This window comes from Eurosta solidaginis, chromosome 3, assembly GCF_040869045.1.
Source record: "Eurosta solidaginis isolate ZX-2024a chromosome 3, ASM4086904v1, whole genome shotgun sequence".
NCBI classification, from domain to species: domain Eukaryota; kingdom Metazoa; phylum Arthropoda; class Insecta; order Diptera; family Tephritidae; genus Eurosta; species Eurosta solidaginis.
The window spans coordinates 49,515,532-49,526,145 of NC_090321.1; the positions used below are offsets into that span (position 1 = coordinate 49,515,532).

Genomic DNA, 10,614 nt, shown 5'->3' on the forward strand with positions numbered 1-10,614 from the left:
TCGAACGCGTTTGTTATAGTGTCGATAATGAAATAGGTGAGATTTTGTTTTTAGATGCCCCTGGTGGGACAGGAAAAACTTTCCTAACTAAAATTGTTTTGGCAAAGGTGCAAGCTCAAGCAAAATAGCTCTGGTAGTGGCTTCATCTGGTATAGCTGCAACTTTATTACCTGGTGGTAAAACTGCACATTCCATGTTCAAAATCCCCATACATAGCAACATAGCAAGAAATTTCGAAAAAGCCAGCGTTATTCGTGACTGTGTGTTGGTAATATGGGATGAATGCACCATGGCGAACCGGACAGCCGTAGAAGCTGTGGACAGAACGCTGAGGGATATGCGCCAAAATGACCAAGTTATGGGTGGTGTTACTTTCCTCTTTTGTGGAGATTTTCGGCAGATACTACCGTCATACCACGCGGTACAAGAGCAGATGAAATACGAGCGTGTTTGAAGAGCTCATATTTATGGTGTAACATTAAAAGAATGCACTTAACAGAAAATATGCGCGCTCGAATCGGAGGCAACATAAATGCGCAGAACTTCTCCGAAACTTTGCTAAAGATTGGAAATGGTACATACCCCGAAGAAAAGGGAAAAATTACACTGCCCGATAATTTGTGCCGTACCGTACATTATTTGCAAGAACTAATTTCTACTGTTTATATTGATCTAGGAGTCTGTCATGATAAATTTTGGCTTTGCGAGAGGGCTATCTTGACCCCACGAAATGACCAGGTTTTGAAAATCAATTCGTATATACTCAACGATATTCAGGGATAGGAGGTCGAATACTTTTCAATCAACAGAGTTTTGGATCAAGATGACTCAACAAATTTCCCTGTGGAGTTTTTAAATAGCCTTAGTGCACCTGGACTTCCATCCCATAAAATTATTTTGAAAATCGGCGCACCAGTTATTCTGTTGCGTAATCTAAGCCCACCAAAATTGTGCAATGGAACGAGGCTTAAAGTTGTTTCTCTAAAACAAAATATAATTGAAGCAGAAATTTTGACAGGCAGTGGCAGAGGAGAGAGAGACATTGGTGCTTTATCGGTAACCTTATAACAGCTGATTCGACCAACCTTATGAGAATCAATGCAATCGATTATTGGTGCCGCTAAGGTCGTAACCGTATCGTAGCAAACCAATTGAGTTTTGTTTTACCGTCGTAACGATAAACAGCTGATTACGTTAGGGATACGACTACAGCGATACGACATACGGCACCAATGACTCAGGCTTAAGTTATTCTATAACAGTTTTATATAATTCGCCTTAATGTATGCAACAATTAAAAATTAGAAAGTCGTAAAAAGCTATCAAAATGAATTCTTTTAAAATTATTCACTCAACAAAAAAGTATTATTTTTTCCAACCTAATTTGTAAAAACTAACAATTTTAAAAATGTGTACGTATTTTTTTTTTATCAAACTCAACGATTTTGCAAGCGAAATAAACACGTATGTACCCATATATAAAAAAACTTTCTTTTATTCTCTGGTATATCAACAGGATATGTAAGTATTTTCTGTTTTATATTTTGAAAGTGTATGTACATCCATATATGTACGTAAGTTACGGCTTATAACTTTTAACCGATAACAATATTTACTGATTTTATTACATGCTTTAGCGGTAAGCTTAGACAAAAGAACTGAAAATAAGATATGGTAATAGAAATGTGGGGGAAGAGTGAAGAAAATACCGAAAAGAGGTTGAGCGCGAGATAAGAAGAATGGGATCGCCAGAAAAAGGCACAAAGTAAAGTAAGTGGGATGAACCAAGCAATAAAAGGGGAGGAGGAATAATGTGGGAAAAAAATATTGTTTTATATAAACGGAGCCTGCACATGGTTTCGTGATTTAGGTTAGCAGAAATGTTCTAAAATTTGTTCAGTTAAAGACCCAAGATATCGATATTTCAAAAAAATAAGGGCCACTTTAATATAAATACGCATCCCGAACAACATCGGGTACCCTGCTAGTTCGAAATAACTTTATTGTACTATTCACGTAAGCATGCCTTTCATGTTATCAACTCATTTAGTTATTTTTTTTACTCTATTACAAAAATATAATACGTTAGACAAAAATAATTTCTAAACATATAACTTGATAAGCAGGCTAATGTGAATAACCCATATATTTTATTTTCTCCAATAGTCTAGAGGGATCTACTAGCTATATGTTTTTGAAGGGGGGGGGGGGGGGGGGGAGGAGGGGTCCCCGCCCCCTAGGAACAGTTCTAATTTAATTGTTATATTATTTCGTATTTTTGACAGAATCACGCCAGAACGGCTACACGAATTTTGATCAAATTTGGGACACACACGATAGTCTACTGGCGAAATTCCGAACATGGAATTAATTACTTTTTAATAGTTTTTGCACATTTAAATAACTTTACGTATACTGACTTTAACCAATATTACAAACTCAATAGGTGAAATAAGTCGAGGGCTTACAAAGTGAGCAGTGACGCTCTTCGTCTCCTCACCCCCCCCCCCCCCCCCCCCCCTTCCCATTACCTCTCTGGTGCAAAATCTATAAATTGTTATAACTCTACATAAATGTCCTCCTAAATCAATAATTTTTGGTATCTGGCTCATACAGATCGAGATCTAAACAATTTTGAAAAAACGATCGGTGGTGCTCTCCGTCTCCTCCCGCAATGCGCCTTCCTTCAATTGTTTTTATTAGCACGCTTTTATTAGCTTTACCTGTATATTTGTTTGTAACCCTTCATTCGCTTCAACACGCCTGCTGCCTTATTAACATGCTTTTATAGTTCGCTTAACCTTATTTGTAATCCCGTCAGGGTCATATCGATACCCTTCCGGGATCATTTCTGGATAGTTTTCAGGATCCGAGCGGGATCCTTTTGGGTTTATTTTGGCATTTTTCGGGACTATTCCGGGATCATTTGGGGATCCTTCCGGGATCACTTGCGGATGGTTTTCGGGATCCCGTCAAGGTCATTTCAGGACTATTTCGTGATAATTTGGGGAGCCTTCCGGTATCATTTCTGGATGATTTTCGGAATCCGTCCAGGTACCCGCCAGGATAATTTCGGAACTATTGCGGGATAATTTGGGACCCTTCCGGGATCATTTCTCGATAGTTTTCGGGATCCGTCCGGGATGCCGTCGGGCTATTGCCGGAATTTTTCGGTAGTATTCCGGGATCATTTCTGGATTGTTTCCGGGATCCCGTCAAGGTCATTTCAGGACTATTTCGTTTGGGGAACCTTCCGTTATCATTTCTGGATGATTTACGGAATCCGCCCAGGTACCCGTCAGGGTCACTTCGGGACTTTTTCGGGATTAATTCGGGAACATTTGGGGATCATTCCCGGATAATTTCTCTACGGTTTTCGGGATCCCGTCGGGATCATTTGGAGACCCTTCCGTCAGAGTAATTTCAGGAATTTTTCGGGATAATTTCTGTATAAAATTTGGGGATCCGTCCGGCAACCTGTCGGGGTTATTTCGGAATAATTTGGGGACTCTTCCGGTGTAATTTCTGGATGATTTTCGGGATCCGTCTGGGTACCCGTCAGTATCATTTCAGACATTTTTCGGGATTAATTTGGCACCATTCCGGCATCATTTCTGGATAGTTTTCGGGATCCGTCCGGGATTGCGTCAGGGTTATTTCAGAACTTTTTCGGGATTAATTTGGGACCATTCCGGCATCATATCTGGATAGTTTTCGGGATCTCGTCGGGGTTATTTCGGGACTTTTTCGAGATCGTTTAGGGGCTCTTCCAGTATAAATTCTGGATGATTTTCAGGATCCCTCCGGGTACCCGTCAGGTTAATTTCGGGATCATTATGGGACCCTCACGGGATCATTTCTGGATAGTTTTCGTAATCCGGTCGCGGTTCTTTCAGGACTTTTTCGGGAGTATTCCGAGATCATTTGGGGATCCTTTCGGGATCATTAATGGATGGTTTTCGGGATCCTGTCGGGGTTATTTCGGGACTACTTCGGGATCATTTGGGGACTCTTCCGGTATAATTTCTGGATGATTTGTCGAGATCCGTCCAGGTACCGGTCGGGGTAATTTCGGGACTATTTCGGGATCATTTTGGGACCCTTATGGGATCATTTCTGGATAGTTTTCGGGATCCTGTCGCGGTTCTTTCGGGAATTCTTCGGGAGTATTTCGAGATCATTTGGGGATTCTTCCGGGATCATTTCTGGATGGTTTTGGGGATCCTGTCGGGGTTATTTCGGGATCATTTGGGGACTCTTCCGGTATAATTTCTGGATGATTTCGAGATCCGTCCAGGTACCCGTCATGGTAACTTCAGGACTATTTCGGGATCATTTTGGGACCCTTACGGAATCATTTCTGGATAGTTTTCGGGATCCGTCCGGGTCGTTTCGGGACTATCGACATCGTCCCACCCTTCGCGAACTTAGAACACAAGACTGAAAGTTAAACACCAACAACATAAAAGGTTTTAGTTCCTCACCTTTTTTTCAAATTATGAGCTTAATAATATTTATTTACATAAATGTATTAATAACTACATACACATACATAATACTTACCTATTCTTACTAATAAAGTAACTAAAATGATAAATAACTTTGAGTAACAATAAGACTGATAAGGTGCATAAACGCACCAGACCATAGTGTATAAGTACAAGTGTGTTGACTTCTTTCTGACAGGCACTCGCTTAAGTGAGCATAATGGGAAAATCTGGGTTTCCATTGTTGTTTCGGTTGAAAACGGTCAATTAGTGTTCTGTGCAGGGACGTAAAGATTGAAACAGGGTTTATGTAGTCACAAAAGTGTTGCTCCTGTTCCACAGTATTTTAATTTTTTCATGGCGAAAATTGCTCAGTTCAGAGTTATTGACTTTCATTAAAAATTTAATTTATTATACAAGGTTACTTCTCTAAGTGTAAACAGCATAGAAAACGTAGAGTTTTTCAAATTATTGTGAAATACTTTTTAAACTCAACAACAAAGTATATCGGTAAAATATTTTCTAGGATTTCTGAATTTCTGTACCCAAGTTCATTATATTTGTGTAATAAAAGAATCTGGCAACAGCATTTTTAAACGAAAAAACAACAATGTTATTGCATAAAAACGTATCTAATAGTTAAACTTTCATTCCCTCATATTTTTGCCCGCTTCTTTGGTTTGCTTCCACTCACAGAACCGTTTTATTTGCGGGAGACTTTCACAGCGACAGACAGATCTGGTTGCATGCCTACGCTTTGGCGACGCCATACGAGAAACAATCAAACGCCTTGCGTTATCTTTGCTTTGAAGCGAGCAAAGCGTTTATATAATTTTGCTTTATGCATTTGTGCAAACAGCCACAGAAGTTAAAATTTTCCTCAGTGAAACATGTTACACGCTTTATATTTTGTTAAGTTTCTCTAGACCTTTTTGACTCTAATTTAAATAAATTTCGCTTTCGGTATGTTTCCGCATTGTTGGTGGCTACAAATCTTCTATTATATATATTTCCGCGGAAACATATGCAACTATTTCATCTGTTAAAACTACAAAATTTTATTAAACTATCAAATGCAATTCAGCTTAAAGTACTCTTATGTACCAAAAATGCAACTCTAGACCTGAGATTTGTATCAGGTGAGCGAAGCTGTTTGTAATTTTGACATTTATCGCTTAGTTGACACACTGGTACTGTACACAATGCATCAGACACTGTGCATCTTTGAAAATATCGATAAACATCGATTACTCGTGAATAATTAAAAAAGCTGACAATTGTGGTCACTGCTTGAATTTAATTAGCAAACTGACAATTGGGGTCACTGCTTGAATTTAATTAGCAAATATAAACTACGGATATTAGGACGGTTTTTTGTACTTCTGTGGGTAAGTTTGATTTTATTAATTAAATCACTATTAGCCGACTACTCATGTATCTTAATATAGCTTCGAAAAGAAGACATAGCCCAACTAGCTCTGATGAGAGTGCCGTGGAACCAGGAGGATGTTATTATCATCATAATGACATTGGGGAATGGGTCAATGCCCGAAACACTATGACTTTCGCACAAAAAAAGAACTACTATTAAATTGTTGGGTTCGGCTGATGCAGCCCATTTAAAAATAAAATTTAAACACAATTGGCTAGAAATATACAAGCCATGGATGGTTTATTCAAGCAAGCTTAAAGGCGTTTTCTGCTTGTATTGTGTTCTATTCAAACCTCAAAAAATATGTGGTATTGTCAATTCTTTTGTGATTCGACCGTTCGTGAAGTATAAGAATATACATGAGTATAGTAAGAGCCACGCCGCATCAATCATCATCAACAAATCATCGTCGGAAAATGATACGGAGTTAAAAGTTCTAATTTTAGATTAATTTACAATAAATCCACGAAGAATTATACTTACTTGGCAGGTTTTCTAATACTCAGAGAAAGAGTAATGCAATTTAAAATACATCTCTGTAACTAAATAAAGTATGTGGAAAAATACCATTTTGTTGAATCTGAAGCTCACTTTGGGGATCACATTTCTAAAGTAATTACACATTGTACTGAATATTAAATTAATCTATCTAATTCAATAAATTTTTGAATTACCAAATCCTGGACTTGGTAGATATTTTAGGGAGCTCTTGATAAATAATTGATATCATTGGCCTAAACACCCGCGCTGTTAGTTCTGCTTACTCCAAGCTGGAAAAAGAAGCGGTAAAGATGGGTTTGATGGTGAATGAGGACAAAACGAAGTACCTGCTGTCATCGAGCAAAGAGTCAGCGCATATGCGCCTTGGCAACCACGATACTGTTGGCAGCCATAATTTCGAAATAGTAAAAGACTTCGTTTATTTGGGAACCAGCATCAACATTAGCAACAACATCAGCACTGAAATCCAGCGAAGAATCAATCTTGCCAATAAATGCTACTTTGGACTAGGTAGGCAATTGAAAAGTAAAGTCCTCTCTCGGCGAACGAAAATCATACTCTACAAGTCACTTATCGTACCCGTCCTGCTATATGGGGCAGAAGCATGGACCATGACAACAGCAGATGAAGCGGCTTTGGGAGTGTTCGAGAGAAAAGTTCTTCGAAAGATTTATGGACCTCTACGCGTTGGCGATGGCGAGTACCGAAGAAGATTTAATAATGAGCTGTACGAGCTATACGCAGACATCAACATAGTCCAGCGAATTAAAACGCAGCGGCTGCGCTGGCTAGGCCATGTTATGCGAATGAAAGATGATGCTCCGGCCAAGAAAGTGTTTCTATCGGAACCCGCCTATGGAAGCAGAGGTAGAGGGCGGCCCCCACTCCGTTGGAAGGACCAGGTGGAAAACGATTTAAACTCCCTTGGTGTGACCAATTGGCGCCGGTTGGCGGAGCGAAGGAGCGACTGGCGCGCCTTGTTGGACGGCCATAACCGTTTAGACGGTTAAGCGCCAATTAAGTAAGTAAGTAAGTCTTGATAAATAAATAAAAATTTTAACGGACTGCTAGAGCCCACAGCTGGGTCGGTCTATAAAGTGGGTTTTGCTTTTACCTAGACATCATTACTCTTTATACTTATAAATACGCTATATATGAATCTGAAAATAAAAAAAAATTGTCGCCTTTATGGGAGTATACAATAGATCACATAATTAGCTGAACAAATATAACTTAGTAAGTGGGGCATGTGTGCTTTTCCGTATTTAATCTTTTTCTATATGGGGGACTGTTCATGTTAGAAAAAGAGGAGATGAAATGGCGATAAAAGTATTTGAGAAGAAATCAATCGACGAAATTGTTGGCACGGCATAATTTAAATTATTGTTATTTATTTATGTGTGTTCTAAATATTTGGAACATGTTAGGTGTAAGTTTGCATTACATTGTTTTTATCCTATTTTCCTCAGTACTTCCCTCTCCTATTTGCACTCAATTTATTTTTGCCTTTTCTTGCCTTTGTTTAGTGAATATGTATGTGCTTGAGTTTTTTCCTTTGATAGTTCAGAGTTTGTCCTAGTATGGATGGTGAACAAACCTTTGTCGCTAATGGAAACCACAAACTCATGTTGGATATTTTATGTAAACAATCTAATGGCCTTAACATTGTTCAAAATGGACTACATTAGATACGTCTTTGAAAAGTCCTTTATAATAATATGCGTATCGGAGACATGGTTTAGTGGTAATAGTTCCGATCTTCATTGCAGCATAAATAACTACAATGTTGCTCGGAATGATCGAAAGAATGAATAAAATAATTAAAACAAAAAAATTTAAGTTAAACGGTTTTATTGAAAACAATACTTACAAGAAGTAATAATAATACGAAAAGCTAGAAATTAATTAGGTAGGTCCTAGGTACTAGTCATCACACTCCTTATCAATCGAGGGCGTTGATTAGACAATTAAATAAAAGCGTTGGGCGCGTGAACTTTCTAAAAATGTGAGGCGTAGCATAACCTGATTAAGGTTCAGTTGGTTTACTTATGACTATCAATAGAAATGTGATTGTCATCGGGTTCTGAACTATATTCCAAGTTTCAAGCTTGTAGCTTATCGGGAAGTTACTTAAATTTCAATTACAAAATTCGTTCACAACGGCCGTGCAGCGGTGCAGCCTGTCAAGTCAAGCTAAATAAAACCGTTTAAAAAGGGGGTGGTGTGGCAATTTTTTGCAAAAAAACGCTGGATGTTAAGGTACTTGCGAAGTCTAGTGGCTCTGGCTTTGATACTGAATACATAATTTCTGAGTTCTCAGATGGCTTGGTAATAATTTTGGTTTCTTGTGCGTACAATCCACATAAATGGTATTCGTTAGATTGTTTCTTCTCTGATTTATCTATGTTTCTTATTGAGTATGAGTGTTTTATTATCAGTGGAGATTTTAATGTCAACTTGGTTGGTTGGAGTGGCGAGTCCCAATTGACTCCAATTAGCGCTCATGCGCCGTTTTGATACCACAAATAATGTCAACTTACTCCTAGAGGACTCTTGCAGCAGAAAGCTGTGTGACCACATATCAACCGCTGGGGTATTTGTGGTGAATAGTACAATGCCCACTAGTTGTGATAATACTTCAAATCCCAGCCTCTTAGACTATTTATTACTTCTGACCTGATCTCTGTACTTAAATTTGACCAACTTTGCTTTATATCGGACCATGATTTAATTTTTTGCACTTTGAATGTTCAGTTCAATTGTCCTGCATCTGATGCCACTTTTATGTGTTGTGACTACAATTTGTTAAATACTAATGCACTATTGACTGACTGCTCGAGCTTGTGCTGGACTAATTGTTGGTATTACGTGACTGTAAATGAGAAGCTTAAGCAGCTTCATGATATGATTATTGACTTATTTGATCGGCATTTCCCTATGCGCATCATCCGTATCAGTAATAAGTTCTGTCCATGGTTCAGCAGGAAGGTATGTGCTTATATAAAGAAACGCAATATGCTGCACTCCAAGTGGAAAAAGTCACGTACTCTGATTGCTTGGAATGTATCTAAAACTGTACGAAACAAAGCAAATGTTGTGAAAAGACAAAAAAACAAATGTTCTATCGTCGTAAATTGGATCCCTTTCTCCTATCGAAAGATCTGTGGAGAAACCTGAGCAACTTACGAATTCATGGTAAAGTGGTTGAGAAGTGCAAGATTGATCCAAATATTTTAAATAACTTTTTTACTGACCCTCCAAAACAATCAAACTTCACCTCCGCTCATTTAAATGCAGCCATTAATACTGTTGCTCAAGAATCTATTGGCTTCCAAGAAGTGCATACGTCGGACGTCGTCAATGCTATTATGTCAGTTAAGTCGAATGCAGTGGGTAGTGATGGTATACCGATGAAATTTATAAGAATTATACTCCCCTTTATTATTACTCCTCTTACTGACATACTAAATCACTGTTTTCCAAGTGTATGCTTTCCAGCCGCTTGGAAAAAATCAACTGTAGTGCCTGTTTTAAAGAGATCATCTGCTTCAAATCTCTCAGATTACAGACCTATCAGCATTTTGCCAGTATTCTCGAAAGTTTGTGAGTCTTTGATGGCTCAGCAAATATCAAACCATGTTCATAGTAATAAATTAATATCCCCTCTGCAATCCGGTTTCAGACCAATGCACAGTTGTGCCACTGCTATTATGAAAATCATGGATGATATCAGAAGACCATATGATGATGGAGATTTAACGCTACTTTGTCTGTTAGACTTTTCTAAGGCGTTCGACTCTTTCAATCATCTGTTGTTATGCTGGAAGCTGAAGCACTTCTTTGGATTTTCAGAAAGTTCTACTAAACTTTTATTTAGCTACCAATGTGGAAGAACTCAGCAAGTTAAACGGGAAAGATATCTATCTCGACACAAAAATTTAAGTGTGAGCGTCCCCAGGGCTCAGTTCTCGGTCATTTGTTGTTTAGTATGTTTGTAAATGATGTATTATCGGTGTGTAAATATGTCAATGTCCACGCGTATGCTGATAATACAACTGTACCTCTCTAATCGTATTGGCCTTGTTCAAGATTTGTTTTATAAAATCAATAGTGATATGTCTGCTATAACGTTGTGAGCAGAAACAAATGATCTTTGCTTCAACGCTGCCAAATCTTATGTTGTGCCTGTATCTA

The 10,614-nt window shown here is 38.3% G+C and overlaps 1 long non-coding RNA gene across 1 annotated transcript; it reads left to right on the forward strand.

The window, feature by feature from the left end:
• Window positions 1-5,701: 5,701 nt before the first annotated feature.
• LOC137246367 (uncharacterized) lies at window positions 5,702-6,597 on the forward strand. The gene is made up of 2 exons (XR_010951456.1): window positions 5,702-5,875; window positions 5,936-6,597. It is a non-coding gene; the product is annotated as an uncharacterized lncRNA (long non-coding RNA).
• The last annotated feature ends 4,017 nt before the right edge of the window (window positions 6,598-10,614 follow it).